General features: G+C 36.3%; 1 long non-coding RNA gene across 2 annotated transcripts in view; it reads right to left on the reverse strand.

Annotated features, from left to right (window-relative positions):
* Positions 1–2,488: 2,488 nt before the first annotated feature.
* Positions 2,489–19,801, reverse strand: part of LOC124097763 (uncharacterized) — an 81,482-nt gene continuing 64,169 nt past the window's right edge. For both annotated transcript variants that reach the window (XR_009227500.1, XR_006853358.2), the window contains exon 4: positions 2,489–7,376. This is a non-coding gene — a long non-coding RNA (uncharacterized LOC124097763). The remainder of the gene's footprint in view (positions 7,377–19,801) is intronic.

The following is a 19,801-nucleotide window of genomic DNA, read 5'->3' on the forward strand; positions in this document are numbered from 1 at the left end:
AGACATGTGAATAAGTAGTGTGTAAATTGGCCTTGTCAGAATCAAAAGGAAAGGGAACATTATACACTCTTTATGAAAGTAGAGATGGGCATTTCTTTCAGATTGTGAACCATTCATACTTTTCAACTACATTCTGGATTGTTCACATGTTTTTTTTTATGATCATGAGTTTAATTTTGTATACACCGAGTCTGAACTTGTCTTAGTTAATTTCATATTGCTATAAAAACACATGAGGCTAGTTAACTTCTAAAGTAAAAAGTTTTATATGGCTCATGATTCTAGCATTCTGGAGGGTCCTCTGGCTGTATAGCAACAGTAGAGTAGTGGAAAGGGAATCAGCAGCATGCAAGGGAGGTGCCACCCTCTCTTATGACAACCCATTGATGAAAGGAGATGCTAGTCTCTCTTACAACAACCCATTCTCTCAGAAGCTAACCTAGTCCCATGAGATCTGACCAGCTTTCACAAGACAGTGTAAAGCCATTCATGAGGTTAGAGTCCCATGATGTAAGTACTTTCTTTTGAAGGACCCACCTCTGAAAGTTTCCACTACCTTAACACTGCCCTGCTAGAAACCAAGCCTCCAGCACATGAACGTCCTAGGACAAACCATATCCAAACCATAGCTGAGCTTAAGCTCAACATATCCAAAACTGAACTCATCTTCTCCACTCATGCTACTTTTCCTGTTTTCCCAAACTCAATAAAGGCACCACTATCCAGTCTAGACACCCAAATCAGAAACTTAGGACTCATATATAACTATCCTGTATTTCACTCTACGTGTGCAGTCACGTCCTAGAATGTCAGTTCTTTTCTTTTCAAATGTGTACCTTCTCTCCATTCTATTAACCAGTGTCTTAGTTCAAATTCATGACACTTGTATTTCTGGTTTTGCTTAACATTAGCTGGTCTCAGAGACTATAAAGTTTAGGTAATTGGCTACAATTCCAGCCATATATCCCACAATTTCTTGCCATCTTGTCTGAACTGAGTTCTGATTATTTTCTGCTTTTTCATATAACTCAGATTTTAATATGCTGATTCCTAATTGGTTAATCTCTCTACCTGTTTTGATCACCCATCCTTGTTTGCCTGTTAAAATTCTACTCCATCCTTCTGGTCTCAGTTTTATTAAATTCCTGTGTCAACCACCACCATCCCAAATAGAATCTGGCATTTCTTCTGAGCTCCTATAGCACTTATACAAGCATCCCTGGACTATTTACCTAACTCTTTATTTGTTTAGGTCTACTTTTCCTTTTGGGTTGGGAGCTCCTTGAGTGCTGGAACTCATACATAGTTCTATTTTCTCCACTTAGTACATGCAGGGTTCTCCACAGGCAATAAAACATGATTCGGTTTTTTGTTGTTGTTGTTGTTGTTGGTTTTTTTGTTTGTTTTACTAAGTGAATGAAGCATACATATTTAGTGGAGCATATAGATGAAGATGAGACTGTAAGAAATTCCAGATACCAAGCTGAGAGGGTGCTTATGTACTCTGAAATGTCATTTTACTCAGGCTGCTCCCAGAGCAGAAGAAATTCAGGAACGCAGCCCTCATGCTTGCCTGAGTTCTGGACCCTCTTCTCTCAAGTTTTCCTCATGTTTGACACCACACTGCATTTACCTAAGATATAAACTCTACCAGGACATGCCTAAAGACTTCAAGATATACTTGGCCCATTCATTTGTGATCCTCCATTTTACTCTTTACACAGTTTATTCTTTCTTCTCTCTTTTATTACAAATGGCTACCTCCTGAGTGAGTCTTTGACCCTGGGACCATGCCTCAGTGCTGGCCCTCATGGTCACATTGCTCTGGGGATCAGGCCTAGAGGAAAAAAGAAAGGAAACAGAGCAAGAGGGAAGGCAGGGGGCAGGAAGGGAGGGAGAAAGGAAGGAAGGTTGGGAGGTTATTGGAGAGAGTCCAAAGTAAAATCTTGACAATTTTATCTGGAAACATATCTTTGTTTTAATGCAACTTTTCGTAACCTCCTGTCCACATATCACATACATGCATGCATGTAGGCATTCTTCCATTGATTTATTCCTTTTGACAATTCTTGAGTTCTCTCTGATCACTAATTACTGTGATAGGATTTGGAATAAAGGGTTTTAGAAAAAAACCCTTTTTTTTAGAAAAAAAATGTAGAAAAAAAAATTTCATGCTCTTCATATTGCTCATAATCTGGAAAGAAGAGATGATTCCATCAGTGATAATTACAAATCGTAAGATAAATGTGTCAGTAGAAACATACATAGGTGCAGTAGTAACAGAGTTTGAAAAGACATTCAGTCTTAAAGTGACATCTAGGACCCAACAAATCCAACAATGTTAAATATTTTTGTCCAAGGCTTTCTATAACCTGCTCTACTCTTTATTTATGCCTGCTTTACCCTAATGTACTTTTGTTTTTAACTTATTATATACTCTAAACTCCATCCATACATGTACGAGAATATCATAGAAAATGCTCATCAGGAAATTTGGAGAGAGTTTATTTTCAAAAGACATTTTCTCACCGTTCAATAAACACCAAAAGAACTATGGCAACAGTTTGTACTTTCTATAAATAACATTTTGTAATTCAAGTCAGTAAAGTAAAGCTGATTTATCTAGGAGTGAAATTTGTGATGGAATAATTTTGTGTTAAATATAGTCAACATTCTACTAGCATTATGTAGACTCCTAAATGACAATCCAAATTAGTTTTACAGATCATTTAAAACCGTGTATAGTTGGAATGAGAATGCATTTTCTGCTTTCCTGCTCTACCATCCCCTCAGGAGGTATATCCCATGGCTGTTCCCTTTTTTATGTTAATGTCATTTTAAATTTAAATTTAAAATTGACATAGACTTCCTAACCATGTGCCAATGTTGATATGCTTCTGATGTATAAGGAAGGAAACTACCCAAGGGCTTACATTTATCTTTTATTACCTCCAACTGAATAACCAGATGTATGTTTAAATGTTTGAATGGCACATTTTTCTCTCATATGTACACAGAACTTGCACACACATACACACAAAAGAAAAAAAAAGCCTAATTTTTACACTAAAGAGGCACCCAGTACCTGCAATTGCAGTTCACTGGTACTATGTTAGAACCCACCTTTGGGTGGAGTTGTTACTGCCAACGGATTTAGATGTTGTGGTTTATTCTAACACTTACTGTCACTTTAAACAATCAAGGTTGTTTGATCCAATGTTAGAAGACTGTTTCATGAGAAGCAAGACAACATCTACTACAGCTGTCGGGGGCCAGCAGTGTGCGTCACACCACAGACAGCCTGCCCAGCCACTGCTTTCCGGTTCCTGTTTTTGTCTGAAAAATGGCAAAGTTGGGAATAAAAATTAGTTGTAAAGGCCCCCAAATGTCATTCTTTGTAATCAGATATAAATATGAATAAATGCAGACCTGACTTTGAAATCAAATTCAAAAGTATATACAATATTAATTTCTTGTTTTTCAACATTTTTAAATTAAATTTTTTTTTCTAATTAGTTCTACATGACAGCAGAATGCATTTTGTTTCATGGTACACAAATGGAGCACAACTTTTCATTTCTCTGGTTGCACACAATGCAGAGCCGCACCATTTCTGCCAATATTAATTTCCTATATCTGTAATAAGAATTGTAATACATCCCGCTGTCATATATAAATAAAAAGAAAAAGAAAAAAAAGAAATTTAAATATATCTGGCAAACAGTGTGCAGTAGCCCCCCTCACTTCTGCATTTTCTACCTTTATTGAGGGGCTGACTCTCCAGCTGTATATTACAAGCATGCTCCAATTTCCCTGGGCCTGGAACACTTTTCTTGGCAATTACTGCACTGCTATCTCTGTGTCCTCATTTTAATCTCATGCTTCAAAAATTGCAATCTGACCCTGCTCTCCAGAAACTGCTTATTCAAAGCTTGTCTCCCAGCCTGGTCAGCTGCTTTCAGGTCATTTTTTTTTTTTTTTTTAGTCTTCTACACCAACAGTCTGTGCTGATTCAGGCTCTGTATGTCCTAAACAGGATCTCCATTTAGTGGCACCACTCTCAACCTAGTAATTCAAGCCAAAAAGCTGGGAGCCAGCTGTTACATATCCCCTGTCATGGAACTTGCCCAGTTTTACTAGGTAAGTATCTCTTCATTTCATTCAACCTACCTTTTATTACTGTTGTCTTTCCTCCCCACTGCCTCATATTTATTTATACAAATGACACAGGACACCAATCCCATGCAGACAGCAGCCCAGGGGTTACACCAGTCCTCCTGTCCTCAGGTTGGCAAACAGAGGCCTTTACCATGGGGACTTCATGGGGACGTGAGCACTTTTGAACACTGAAGCCAAAGCCTGGCCTTGCTTTGAGCCTTGGCCTTTAGCTCTAGAGCCCATTACTCTGGGAAAAGGGTACCAGGGTACCAGCACGCTTCTTGAGCTTGGGGTGCGAATGTAAGTAAGTTGATTGAGCTTGAGACTTGCACCCTTTGGAATCTGGGCTTCACTTCCTTGGGCTTCGCTGTGCCTTGACGCCCTTCGTACCTGCATTCATGGCCTTGGTGATTGCCGCAGTCTTTCTGGGCACAAATCACGAGCCACTGAAGCAGGAACAAACTTTATTTCTGAACTCCAACAGCACACTCCACACAGGCTCCCCGGGAATTCTGCTGAAGCCACGGGCTCCTCCAGGAACCAGCAACCGGAAATATCCCTCCTCCGGCACTTCCCCAACCAATCGGAACTCTCTGGGAATCCCCCAGCAAGAGCTCAACTGGAACTCAAGGGAACTCCAGGAGAACTCGCTGGCGTCACCTCTCAACCACTACTTCTGGCAAAAATGCCATGCGTCATCCCGACTCGGCTGTGGCCCTCAACAGGTGATGTTTGTTGTATCCTCTTCAGGCCCTTCTTCTTGTGCTGCTTGGCAAAACACAAGTTCCTCAAGACTTGGGGCCCACCCCCTTAAGAGATTCTTATCTTTGTGATAGGAGTTTCTTTATGCCATTTATGTGCAATTTACAGGAATGGTTGTGGGTGATGTGGTTCTTGGACGTAGCCAAGTCGGCACCGGAACCTGCTGCTCCTGGGGCCTCTATTATTGTCTTTAATGAAGTTTTTATTATTGTTTATCTGGCCTCTTGCATCAGTCTATTTACCCTTCTCTTCGTCCTCTCATCTGCTCATAATTTTTTTTTTTTTTCCGACACTGTTCATAGGCTCTTTTCCTATGTGGAAAACCAGCCAGCCGCTGTGGAGTTGAAAACCCTTCACGGACTCCCCTTTACTCAGAGAATCAACTCCATGCCCCTTGGCTTGCAACACAAAGACTTTTTATCACCTATCCAGCTCTCCTATATCCTTTCCCATCAGTTCTCAGTTCCATCTTGCATTTTATTTTTTTGCAATATCAAAATGATTATAGATGTGCTCACACAGTGTGCACACATGAATGATTTTTGAAACCTCCACACACTTATAAATTTTAATTCACCTGTGCCAGATAGCCTCCTGCAACTGACCTGGAAAATTCAAAGTCCTAGAAAACCACCACTTCCTCAATGAAGATTTCCCTCACTCTCCCCAGGAAAAATGATTTTTATTTCTATTTGTGAATATTGTCTGCAAATTATTGCATACTCATATGCCATATTATTGTGTATTATTTTTATTTAACTGTGTTATTATTTATCTCTCAAGTGTCACCTCCAGTTCTGGGATAGTATGGACCAGACATTAATTCATTTATGTATATTTTAGCACCCACCACACTTCAGGCACATAGTAAGTGTTCAGTAAAGTTTTATTGGAATAAATTGAGTAACAATTTTGAGTTGAGTTTTGTGCATGGTGATAGATAGGGGTTTAATTTTACTTTGTTTTGCGTATGGATTTCCAGTTTTCCCAGCACCATTTGTTGAAGAGACTCTCTTTTCTCCAATGTAGGTTTTTGGCACCTTTGTCTAATATAAGATAACTGTAGTTATGTGGGTTTGTCTTTGTGTCCTTCATTCTGTACCATTGGTCTACAACTCTATTTTGGTGCCGATACCATGTTGTTTTTGTTACTCTTGCTCTGTAGAATAGTTTAAGGTCTGGTATAGTGATGCCACCTGCTTCACTCTTTTTGCTAAGGATTTGCTTTAGCTATTCTGGGTCTCTTATTTTTCCAGATGAATTTTATGACTTTTTTTCTATTTCTGTGAGGAATATCATTGGGATTTTTGATTGGAATTGCATTAAATCTGTAAAGTGCTTTTGGTAGTTTGGTCATTTTCACAGAAATAATTCTGCCTATCCAAGAACAAGGGAGATCTTTCCATCTTCTAAGGTCTTCTTTAATTTCTTTCTTTAGTGTTCTGTTGTTTTCATTGTATAGTTCTTTCATCTCTTGTTAAGTTGATTCCCCAGTTTTGTTTTTTTTTTTGAGGCTATTGTAAATGGGGTAGTTTTCCTATTTTCCCTTTCAGAGGATTTGTCGCTGATGTACAGAAATGCCTTTGATTTTGGGGTGTTGATTTTGTATCATGCTACTCTGCTGAATTCATTTACTAGTTCTAGAAGTTTTTTGGTGGAATTTTTTTTGTCTTCTATACATAGAATCATATCATTGGCAAATAGTGCTAATTTGAGTTCTTTTTTACCTATCAGTATCCCTTTAATTTCTTTTGTCTGTCTAATTGCTCTGGCCAGTGTTTCAAGAACTATGTTAAATAGAAGTGGTGAAAAAGGGCATCCCTGTCTTGTTCCAGGTTTTAGAGGGAATGCCTTCAATTTTTCTCCATTTAGAACGATGTTGGCCTGGGGCTTAGCATAGATAGCTTTTATCATGTTGAGATATGTTCCTGTTATCCCTAGTTTTTCTAGTGTTTTGAACATGAAGGGGTGCTGTATTTTGTTGAATGCTTTTTCTACATCAATTGAGATGATCACATGATTCTTATCTTTAAGTCTATTGATGTGATGAATTACATTTATTGATTTCTGTATGTTGAACCAACTTTGCATCCCTGGTATGAACCCCACTTGATCATGGTGCACAATCTTTTTGAAATGTTTTTGTATTCGATTTGCCAGAATTTTATTGAGAATTTTTGTATCTATGTTCATTAGCGATATTGGTCTGAAGTTTTCTTTCTTTGATGTTTCTTTGCCTCTATTTGGAATCAGGGTGATGCTGGCTTCATTGAATGAGTGTGGAAGTGCTCCCTCTTTTTCTGTTTCACAAAATAATTTGAAGAGTATTGGTATTCTTCTTTAAAGGTCTTGTAGAACTCAGCTGTGTATCCATCCAGTCCTGGGCTTTTCTTGGTTGGTAGGCTTCTAATGGCATCTTCTATTTCATCACTTGAAATAAACCAGAGACACTGTGCCTATTAGAAAAAAAAGTAGGCTCAAATCTCCATCATGTCTGATTAGGGCCTAACTTCCTTAATAAGATTAATTCCTCCTATAGAGCAAGAATTAAAATCAAGAATCAATAAATAGGATGGATTCAAACTAAAAAACTTCTTCTCAGTAAAAGAAACAATCTGTGAGGTGAATAGAAAGCCTATATTTTTGGAGCAAATTTTTACCACATGTACATCTGATAGAACACTAATCTCTAGGGTATATATAGAACTCAAAAATCTTAACACCAAAAAAAAAAAAAAAAAAAACCACCGAATAACCCAATCAATAAATGAATGAGTCAAGGAACTGAAGAGATAGTTCTCAATGATATACAATCAATCAAGAAATATATGAAAAAATGTTCAACATCTCTAACAATTAGAGAAATGCAAATCAAAACTACTCTTAATATTTCATCTCATTCCAGTCAGAATGGCAGCTATTAAGAATACAAACAACAATAAATGTTTTCAAGGATGTGGGGAAAAAGGCACATTCTTACATTGCTAGTGGGACTGCAAATTGGTGCAGCCAATATGGAAAGCAGTACAGAGATTCCTTGAAACACTGGGAATGGAACCTCCATTTGACCCAGCTATCCCACTCCGTGGTCTATACCCAAAAGACTTAAAAACAGCATACTACAGGGACACAGCCACATCAATGTTTATAGCAGCACAATTCACAATAGCTAAACTGTGGAACCAATCTAGATGCCCATCAGTTGATGAATGGGTAAAGAAAATGTGGTTATATATACACAATGAAATACTACTCAGCATTAAAAGAGAGTAAAATCATGGCATTTGCAGGTAAATGGATGGAGTTGGAGAATATAATGCAAAGTGAAGTTAGGCAATCCCAGAAAACCAAATGCCAAATGTCTTCTCTGATATAAGGAGGCTGATTCATAATGGGATCGGGAGGGGAAGCATGGGAGGAATAGAGGAACTCTAGATAGAGCAAAGAGGAGGGAGAGGAAGAGAGGGGAGATGGGGAGGGAGGAAAGATGGTGAAATGAGATGGACACCATTACCCTAAGTATATGTATGAAGACACGAATGGCGTGACTGTACTTTGTGTACAACCAGAGATATGAAAAATTGTTCTCTATGTGTATAATATGAATGGTAATGCATTCTGCTGTCATATATAACAAATTAGAATTTTAAAAAGTGCTTTGTGATTGCCAGATGGAAGCCCCATACTATAAAAAAAATGAATAACAATTGAATTCCTTTGTCTCTCATTTTTCATACCCAACTGGCCAACATGACTTCACAATGCTACCTCCTTAATTAGAATGTTGTATTTATTATATTTATTTATTTTGTTTTTTTTTACCCTCACAACCATTATCCTAGTATAAGAGTTCATTTTCTTTTAGCCATACATTCAGCAGCAGTTGTCAAATCCTTGTGGTTTGGAAACTGTAAAGTTGTGGAAAAAATACTATCTGGCCTGGAGAATTCCATGACAACTTACTGGGGTGGATAAACAGACCAATCAACCATTGAAGCCACTTCACTGGTTTTCTATCCCATGCCATAATTTTCTCCTAATCTTATGTCCTCTTCACAGTAACCCTCAGAGTACTCCTTATGGCAGTAATGACAATTTAATTTCAAACCATCTTGCTGAAAACCTTGCAGCTTTCTGTTTATTGCAGAATAAAAATTTGCCATATAAATGGTTGTCAAGACTGTGCCTTATACATCTTTTTCACCCTGCTCCCTTCTTCCTTTACTTCCTGCTTTCCTGCCCATTTGTCCAAGGTTCATTAAAATGGCATCTTCTAGATGAAGTCTTCCAGGATCCTTTTTAAGAAAAATTAGTATGTCGCTTCTTTTGTTATGGCATTAGTATGTATCCTGTTTTGTGTTATCATTATGTGCATATCTATTTCTGTTGTAAGATTGGGAAAAGAATAAGATTGGGAAGGTTTTTATTTTTCCTTTTGCAGCTTCTCAAAACGAATTTTAACAGAAACACAGTGGACTTTGAGTTTCAATCTTATTTCTTATCCATTCTTTCATCATCTGCCATCTCTGTGGTATTTCTACCTGTAAGCCTTACAAGATCATATGTCATTGTGATAAGATCATTTTATTTACAAATAATATGATTATTTTATAAAATAATGTCATGCCAAATTTAACTAATTCTTTTTTAAAAAAAAAAGGATTTTATTGCCCAGAGCCACAGTGAAATTACATACCAACTAGCTTTCATTAACGAGGAACAATTTTTGTACTGTGGTAGTCTCAAATGCAAAATAGTATTACAATAAAGTATTTTATTATACTTGCCAAATGAATTAATGCTGCTTACTCTTTTGATTAAAAGATGAAAGATTTTTTAATCATGTCTTTGCACATTTTGCATGTAATCTGCTGAATCCAGTAATAAGTGATAACAAACCTATCATTTATGTAAATGTTCAGAAGCTTGACAGTAATGAAACTTGGATTAGCTCTTATGGAGGAATGAGGAGTGCAAATATGCAATCTTTTCACATGCATGCAGGGCAGGATAATTCTCTCTCTTTTTTTTTTTTTTTTTTTTCAGTGAAGAGCCCTTTACTGTGCGAAAGGGATTTTATGTTGCTTTTAGACCTTTAGTTGCTGCATTGGCCTGGAGGGCAGATTATTGGAAAGAGTTGCAATGAAACCTAAGTGGAAAAATGGGCAGCCTTGGCAGAACTATATAATAGAAATTGGTTTTCCATGTTTATAACAGTTAAAATCGCAATATACTTCATCTGGATACACTAAATTTCTTACTATTAGAATAAACTTTTCTTTTAAGATATGCATTTATTGAAGAATATTTTTATTTTTACATTTGTTGGAGAGGCAATTTGACTATTGTAGGAAAAGAAGCCTGGACTGTAGAGTCAGATAATCCTAAACGCTGATTTATATTCTCTTAATTTCAAATTCCTTGTTTATAAATCTTTAATGGTCTGTTGTGAGGATTAAATCAGAAAGAAATGGGTAAAGCACATAGCACAACACTTGACAAGTGACAGGCTGTCACTAAGTAGCTATTTCTGTGTCATCAGTACCATCATTATCATCATTGTTGAATGTGCTCCATAGACTTTAGCTTTTTTGTTGTTGTCGTTTCTCTGTTATTGTGAACTAGGAAATGTAAATGTGGATTTACAATCTTAATTTTTATGTCTGGTTTTGTCTGTGTTACCAACCGTTTAGTGCCTTGTCATTTGATAACCTTAACCCTATCTCATATCGTATTACCACGGTCATATAGCTAGATACATTCCTACAGTCTTTTTAGTTATCTTTTAAATCACAAGTATAGTGTATGTAGTATAGATGTACATGAAGCAGCAAGTAGAAGTACTCTTTCCTGCTCATCTGTAATCCTCCTAGTCTCCAGAAAGAATCTTCTTATATATCTTTTCAAACCACATGTATGTATACGTAACTTACACACACACACACACATCTGAAATCTACTTTTTTTCCAGACATTCTAGATATTTTCCCATGTCCACGTTTACACATAATTCTGTCCTCTTTTTTTAAAAAAAATTTAAATATGAAAATAATTTCAAATTCACAGAAAAGTTGCAAGACTGAAAATAGTACAAAGAACACTTGTTCTTTAGTCACAGTCTATTTTTAGCACTTTATTCAATTTGCATATGCTCTCTCTCTCTTCCTCGTGTACATATACATGCTTTATGGCCCTTTGCCCTGGTACTCTTGAATGCATATTTTCTTAAGAGTAGGGATCTTATAGGTCACTGTGGCACACCCCTGTGATCCTTGCTACTTGGGAGGCTGAGTTAGTAGGATCACAGATTCAAGGCCAGCATCAGCAATTTAGCGATACCCCCAGCAACTTTGAAAGGCACTGTCTCAAAATAAAATATAAAAAGTACTGGGGATGTAGTTCAGTAATAGAGTGGAATTCAATCCTCAGTATTGCCAAGGAGAAGAAGAAGGAGAAGGAGGAGAAGGAGAAGGAGAAGGAGAAGGAGGGGGAGGGGGAGGAAGGGGGGGATATTTTCTTGCATGAACACAGCACAATTATCTGCATCTGTAAATTTAACTTTGATAAAGTGCTTTACCATTTATATTTCAATTTTGTCAATTGGTACAATAATATTCTTTGTAACAATTTTTCTCTAGTACAGATTCTTGTCTAAGGTTAGAAATTGCATCTAATTGTCATGTTTCTTTAGTGTCCCATCTCTGGGACTTTTCTACAGATTTTTATTTTTTTGTCTTTAGTGAAATTGACATCTTTGAAGACTATAGCTTCCCTCCACCCTTTACATAGAAAAATTCTCTTTTATGTGTTTTATTTCATAGATTTTTATTTCATGCTTCAAAGGCCTTCTCTACCCATAAATTATAAAAATATTCAAGTATGTTTTCTTCTAGTTCTTATAAGTGTCCCTTTTTAAAAATCTTTGTCCATTAACTGGTAAATCAATAAACAGAGAAAAATTCATACAGAGAAATATTATTCAACTACAAAACAGAATGAAGTACCAATGTATGCTGAAACGTGGATGAACATTAAAAGCATTACGCCGAATGAATGAAGCTGGACACAAGGCACGCATCCCATGATTCCCTTTCCAGACATTATTAGAGTAGGCAAATTCACAGAAACAGAAAGCAGTAAGTGGTTTTAGGGGCTGGCGGTGGGGAGTGACTGCTTGATGGGTATGGAGTTTTCTTTGGGGATGATGGAAATGTTCTGGAACTAGATGGTTGTGATGAATATATAACCCAGTGAATTTTGTACTTTAAATGATAATTTTTATATCCTAGGCATTTAATCATAATGTACAAGAAATTTTTGATTCATTTACACTTGACCTAAGGAATCAGGTAGGTATAAGTGTCCCTTCTTTTTTTTTCCAACTCACTGTCCAGTCATCCCAGTATCTAAGTGATTAATCTGTTTTGACCCATTTATTTGAAATGCCTCTTTTAATTGTATTTGATATTGTAAGATAAATTTGTGTCTTTTCCTGAGTTTATTCTGAGTCACAATTCCTTCTGCCTCTCCCTTTTCTAACACTAGCCCATTTTATGTAAGGTAACTTCACATTATTCTTTGAAAAATTTTAGGGCCCATTCCCCTTTTCAATTCTTCACCATTAGAACTCTTCCTTTGCAAAATTTTCCTGGAAATTTTTGTGTATTTATTATACAAGTTGAACACTAAAATATTTGATTCAAGTTCTTTTTTTCTTTTCTTTTTAAATGGTGCTGGGATTGGACCCCAGGTCTTGAACAAGTGAGGCAAGCACTCTACCAACTAGGCTATGTCCCCAACCCTGATTCAAGTTATTTATTAAGGTGGTTAGATTAAGAAATAGACTTTATTTCTTAGAATAATTTTAAGTTAATATCAAAAATAAGGAAGCCAAAGAGATATCTCTTATGATGCATTCCCCCACACATGCTGGCCTCCCCACTCTTGACATCCTTCAGCACAGTGGTAAATTTGTTAAAATTGGTGAACTTACATCATTATCACCCAAAGTTCATAGTTTACTTTAAGATTCACTCTTGGTGTTGTACATTGTATGGGTTTTGACAAATACTATAATGATATGTATTAATTACAAGTACTATAATGATATGTACTAATAATGTTTGGATGGTCACATCATACAGAATAATTTCCCTACTATAAAAAATCCTTTTGTTCAGCCTATTCTTCCCTCCTTTCCCATTAGACAATTTTTAATTGTCTCCATTCTTTCGCCTTTTCCAGAATGTCATGCAGTTGTAGTTAGACAATGTCATCTTTTCAGATTGACTTCTTTTACTATGAAATACGCATTTCAGTTTCCTCTATATGTTTCCATTCCTGTTAGCTTATTTCATTTTTTAATATTTATTTTTTAGTTGTAGTTGGACACAATACCTTTATTTTACTTATTTATTTTTATGTGGTGCTGAGGATCAAACCCAGGGTCTCGCATGTGCAAGGCAAGCGCTCTACGGCTGAGCCATGACTCCAGCCCTATTTCTTTTGTATTATTGAATAATATTACATTGTTTGAAGTGCCACCATCGATTCATTCATTTACGGAAAGACATTTTGTTTTCTCTTAAGTGTTGGTAATTATTAATAAAGTGGTTATAAATATCTGTGTTTAGTTTTTTGGGTGGGCATAAGTTTTAAGTTTTTTCACTTAGATAAATATTGACGAGACCAATTGTTGGAGCATATGGTAAGAGTATGTTTAGTTTATTTGCCAAACTGTCTTCTAAAACTGCTGTACCATTTGCATTCTTTCCAGCAATGAATAAGAATTCCTGTTGCTCCACATCCTTGTCAGCATTTGATGTTGTTAGTGTTTTGGATTTTTGCCATTTTTGTAGATGTGTAGGGGGCTATTTGAATCTTGATTTCAAAGTTTATCATCTAATTTGAGGTTAGCTCTCTATTTATTCTAATCTTTTTTACGTCTTTCAGTACAGATTTGTAGGTTTTTTCATTTAAGTCCTGAATATTTTTATGAAATTTGTTTATTTATTTACATCTGTCTTCTATTATTGATGACACATTTTCCTTTACCTTTCCTTAGTAATTATCTGTGTCTAAAAGTTACTCATTTTTATATATTTCTTTTACTATGATTATCTTATGGAAACTATTAATGAAGTCATGATATAATAATAATTTTACCTCCTTTCTGAGTCCATACCTCTTATCTATGCACATTCTTAGTACTTCTTCATCCTCATTAATTTGATTCCCTCTTTTTTAGCAGTTGTTATGGTTTGCATATTAGGTGTCCTTCATAATGCCTGTGTCCATGAAGGAATTTTCAGAGGTGAAATGATTAGATTATGAGAGATGTAAACTAATCAGTGGGTTAATGTATTTGGTGGATTAATGATGAACTAACTGGGCAATGGTTAGAGGAGGTGGTTGGAAGTGTTCATCTTCCCTACACCCCTCCTCCTCTCTCTCTGCTTCCTGGCTGCCATGAGCAGAGCAGTGTTCCCCAGCCACACCCTTTGGCCATGATGACTCCTTTGACCCAGGACGAAGGAGTCAGCCAATCATGGACTGAACCTCTGAAACCTTGAGCCAAAGTAAACATCTTCTCATCTAAGTTGTGGTAGTCAGCTATTTTGGTTAAAGCAACAAAAAGTTGACTAACACACATGTGATCTCAAATTTATCATGAGTCTCAGGGTTTTCTTCAGATTTGAGACTGATGTATCAATTAATTTATTCTTTCAACAAATATTTGTTGAGCTGTTGCTGTGAACTAAACCTCGTTCTAGGTATATTTTCTGTATATACACACACACATACACACAAATACACACACATATACACATATACACACACACACATATATTCATTCATATATATATTGTATATATATTATATATAATATCATATATATATTTAAGTAGATCATACGTATATATGATCTACTTAAAATAGCATTGCTGGTTTGTTATTATTAGTTCAAGTTTTGAAAGGCAATGCATTAGATTACAAAGAATTTAAAGTTTCTTAAATAGTTTATATATATTTATACCATCAGGTCAAAACTATATTTAACTATGATTCTTCAATGTGTTTTGATGCTCTACCCGTCATTTGATCCAGAAAACTTTTTACGTATTTTGTTTTCACATTTGCTGTAAGAACTCTAAAATGTAATGTTGTCTTACCAAAGGATATATGGTGTTAACTTTCTTGAGGATGTAAACCAGTGATTCCCTCCAAAAGGTGATAAATCATTTACATACATGGTTAACCATGCAGATTTTAAGTTGAAGATTAGGATTTATTTTTTATATTTTTCCACCAGCTTGCTTTTGATGAGTCATCTAAGGTCAGATGACCTGCTGAGTCTTCATACCTCTATCATAATTCCACAGAGCTAGTAACCTTGAGAGGGCAGCAAGGGCGGGGGAAACCCAAGTGTCTTGGAAGTAAGAGGTCATCTAGAAAGGTTCAGAAAATAGACAAGTTGATTATAAGCTACTGTGGTTATTCTATAAGAAAAGAAAGTCAAAAGACCAAGATTTAGGTTCCAGATAAACATGAAATATTATCTAATTTGGGTATGAGTAAGTGTACTTGCTCCTCTATTTCAGAGTGAAGCTGGTAAAATGAATAATACATGAAAACCTTATAATCTCCTTATTATTGCTGAGTCTTATGAAAGGTCACTAGTTCAACCTCCTTTTCAGAACTTGAGATCCCATCTAGTGTTTCTAACATGTAGGTACATATAGAGCTATGCTCATTTGTTATGGAAATCAAGGTTATAAAGAAAGTACTCTATTAAAAAAAGATGATTATTAATATAAGTCACCTTGAATAGACTCTAATGAGAGACCAAAATGGAAGAAATCATCTTGGCTGTCAGTTATTTATTTTAAAAAAACACTATAAGAGCACATGGAAACTTCCTTTGTTGGATCCTCTAGGGACAATGCCAAATGATATGGAAGACATAAATAACTTAATATATTGAAACACAGTTCTGGCTTTACTACAATTAGAAAGCATTCTTTTTTTTTTTTTTTTTTTTTTTTTTTTAGGTTGGGGCAGGCAGTACCAGGGATTGAACTTAGAGGCACTCAACCACTGAGCCACATCCCTAGCCCTATTTTGTATTTTATTTAGAGACAGGTCTCACTGAGTTGCTCAGCGCCTTGCAATTGTTGAGACTGGCTTTGAACTCTAGAGATCCTCCTGCCTCAGCACCCCAAGCTGCTGGGATTATAGGTGTGCACCACTGTGCCCAGCAGAAAGGGTTCTTTTCCAAGAAAAGAAATAAATTTATTTTTTATACTTAAAATTTTAAATAATTTTGGATTACATTTATGAAATGCAAATTTTTCTATTCCAATGTAATTCAGCAGGTAATAAAAAGTAATAAGATTCTGAAAGCAAAATATTTGCTGTCAGTGGAAGCAAAGTGTGTTAGGATTTTATTCTTTGTATTTCCAAAATGAAAACCAAAACCAAACCACAGCATTGACACCTAGAAAAAGCACTTAAAATATCAAAAACATTAATAATGAACAAGCTAACCTGCTATATATGAATCATCTCTATTAGTGAACAATGAGAACATGGAACATATACTCATTATTGAAGCTATTTTATGAAAAACTAGCAGGCACGACACGCACAGATTGAGCTATGGGAAAATTTTCTGATTTCGATGTCTCCATAACCATCCTTCTTAAAATTAATAAATCAATAACAAACACATCAGATGGAACTGGGATTTCATTGTCTTTCCCACAACTTAATAAACAAAAATTAGTAAAATAACAAATTTCACTTAAAATTCCCTAACAGTATTTTCCTTTCTTACCCCAGATTCAAGTATGAATAATTTTCAGGTTTTTTGGCAAATACAGCTAAACTACTATTTTTAAAAATTATGCAAATTTTCTTTATCACATTTACTAAAAACTATTCCAAGTTCTTAGAAAAAAGTTGTGAATTTTTGCTTCTTAAAATGGTTTCAGAGAAATAAACTCTTGAAAGTTCCTTCACCATCTTCTTCTTTTCAAATGAAGTACATCCTGTCTGAAGTAGCATTGTAACAAATTAAAAGCAAGAACTTCAGGGTAACTAAATTAAAAAATAGGTTGAAAAAGGTAATTCTCCACGTAATGGATGGACAGCCTTTAGTATAGTAGGAAAAAAAAACACACACACACAAAACTTTGAGGTGCTGTGGTAAACCATAGCCATTTTTAAAATACTTCTTTGACAAAAATCTGTGGTTCATGCTAGTGGTCAGTGTGTGAGAAACTGGATATGCCTCGGGTTTCAATAAGTCAAATCTCAGAACTGGTGAGTATAGGTATCTCCTCTACGTGGCAACTCAGTTTGTAGAATTTTACAATGTGCTAAGAGGAATACATCTTATGATGACTTAAGAAATGGTGAGTCTTTATATCTTTTACTTTGGTGGAAGGAGCGGGAAAGTTAAATGGAACTAGGTTTGGTGCTGGTTCCCTAACAAAGGCACAACACAGGGACCACCATTGTCATGGAAGGCACAATATGATCTGCACAATGCAGAATCCCATGCAACTGTGATCCTTCCATCCTTTCTTCTCTGACTCCCTACATCCATAGCACTGTCTGCAAGTTATAGCTGTTCAATATCTTGAATACTCACTTTCCTCTCTCTGTGCCTCCAGTGTAGGCCAGACCACTGTCATATCTCACCTGGAGTTTTGTTGCTACCCCTTGGCTGCCACCATTCTTGCCTCAGCCAGTCCATTCTCCATGTGACCACGAACGTGATCTTTCTAAATTGTAAATCTCCTTCATGTAATCTTTCTAAACTGTGAATGTCCCTAATGTAAACTCTTTAAAAAATTTCCCACTACTTTCAGGAAAACAACCAGCGTGTCCTCACTTCCTCATGTAGCTTATAAGGCCCTTTGTGATAGGAATCTCCTTCCTCAACAAATATTTCTGCAGCCTTGCTCCTCTACCACTTGAATTAGTAAGACTGCAATTCCCTGAATAAGGACTGTTCTTACCTCTGGCTATTTGCACAGCCCCTGCATGACTTGTGCCTGGCCCCTAGCATCTCATGGTCCATGGTCCCCTCATGGACCAAGCATGTTCTATCTTGGGGCCATTTGTGTCTTTTCTGATTTGAATGCTTTTTCCCAGTGATGAAGTATGTTTGTGTGATTCCAAAATGTTACACTCAACAACTGTATGAGAAAAGCAAACTGAGGGCGGTGTTTTAATTTTGAGATACATATTCTAAAGTTTGAACTTCTATGTGTGCTTTCTGTTGTGTAAGTAAATATCACAGACCTAATAAATGATAAGGAATAAACATTTATTCACTTCTTGGTTCTGGAGGCTCACGGTCAAAGGGCCACAATCAGTGAGTGCCTTCTTACTGGTGGGGACACTGCAGTTCTGGGGTGTTATAGGATATCAAATAGCAAGACAGAGCAAACTTGCTTTATAACAGTCTGCTCTCACACCAACTAATCCAATCCTGTGAGGCCAAATTCAATCCCATTAGACCTTATCCAGTCTTTGTAGACATAACCCAGTCTCTGGAGAAAGAGCTTAATCCTTTTGTGTAAGACAGTGCACCATGACCTAATCATCTCCTAAAAGCCACACATTCTGACACCACTGCTCTGAAGAATTAGGCCTCAATATGAGCTTTGGTGGGGACAAACCACATCCAAACCTAGCACTAGTATACTGATTACCAGAAGTGAAACCACAGACTTTTTTTTGATCAGCATCAGGAAAACTAAGGGACTATAAGAAAATCTAGATGGGTCCTTCAGGTAGTGCCAGTGGTTACAAAACAATTCCAAATGATGAATTACCATACTACACTAAAACAAATTGTTCATGGTCCTTGAACTCTGCATGTTTCCAGCCCAGTGGGAGAAGCAAAGATACACTCAGCCAATATGGATGTCTGTACAGTAATGGCCAGCAATGATTGCCTTTGATTTTGTCATATGCCCTTCAATATTCCCAGACCTGTATTCTAATCATATGTTATATGTCACTACCTTGAGGTTCCATCAGGCACCTCAGACAAAATCCATGTCATCTTTTCCCATAAGAACTTTACTTTTCCTGTGTTCCCTCTCCTGATTAATGACACTGCCATCCACAGAGATAACCAAGCACGAGACCTAGATTCTCTGCTTTATGCCTTAAACTCTTAACATTCACACTCAGCCTGTCTTCTTTCCTGAACATACTACTTTTAAAATTTCTTAGTAATGCTCAAATCCATGATTTCTCTTAATCTCACTTCCTCCACTTATAAGAAGGCTACACTTGTTTCTGCATCATGACAGGCCCTTAACTGGTTTCCCTCCCCCTAGTCTTATCTCACACTCATTCATTCACCACACTGCAGCTGGAATGATATTTCCAAAGTTCAGATCTAAGAGCTTAGGGAACTTACCCCATAGTCAAATAGCCACGTTTGTCTGACTCCTGAGGTTTGTCTGACTCCTGTTTCTATGCCACAATACCTTTCTATCAAAAGATGGGCTTTTCATGTAGGTAGTGCAGAAAGAGTGCTGATTATAAGTGGATTTCTGTCAGTCATGCACAAGTAAATAACCTCTGTTTCCAATAATGTTCTAGTAATTGCTTTATAGAATTATCTTGCACTGCAGTAAAACTGTGATTAACCAGAATCTTCAATTATGCAGAGTTTGTTTGATGAGCATACAGAGGAAATATATTATAAACTTATAGGTAAAATAATTGTATTGCTCAAAACAAGCTGATAGGAATTTTTAGAGAAATTTCCAAGATATAACTTTGAATTTCTACTCTTTTAAGCTCTACTCTTTGTCTATGTTGTCTTCTATGGCATGTGTAATAATTATCAAAT

This window comes from Marmota monax, unplaced genomic scaffold, assembly GCF_021218885.2.
Source record: "Marmota monax isolate L192 unplaced genomic scaffold, Marmota_monax_Labrador192_F-V1.1 WCK01_AAM20220418_F8-fsc00244, whole genome shotgun sequence".
Lineage (NCBI taxonomy): Eukaryota > Metazoa > Chordata > Mammalia > Rodentia > Sciuridae > Marmota > Marmota monax.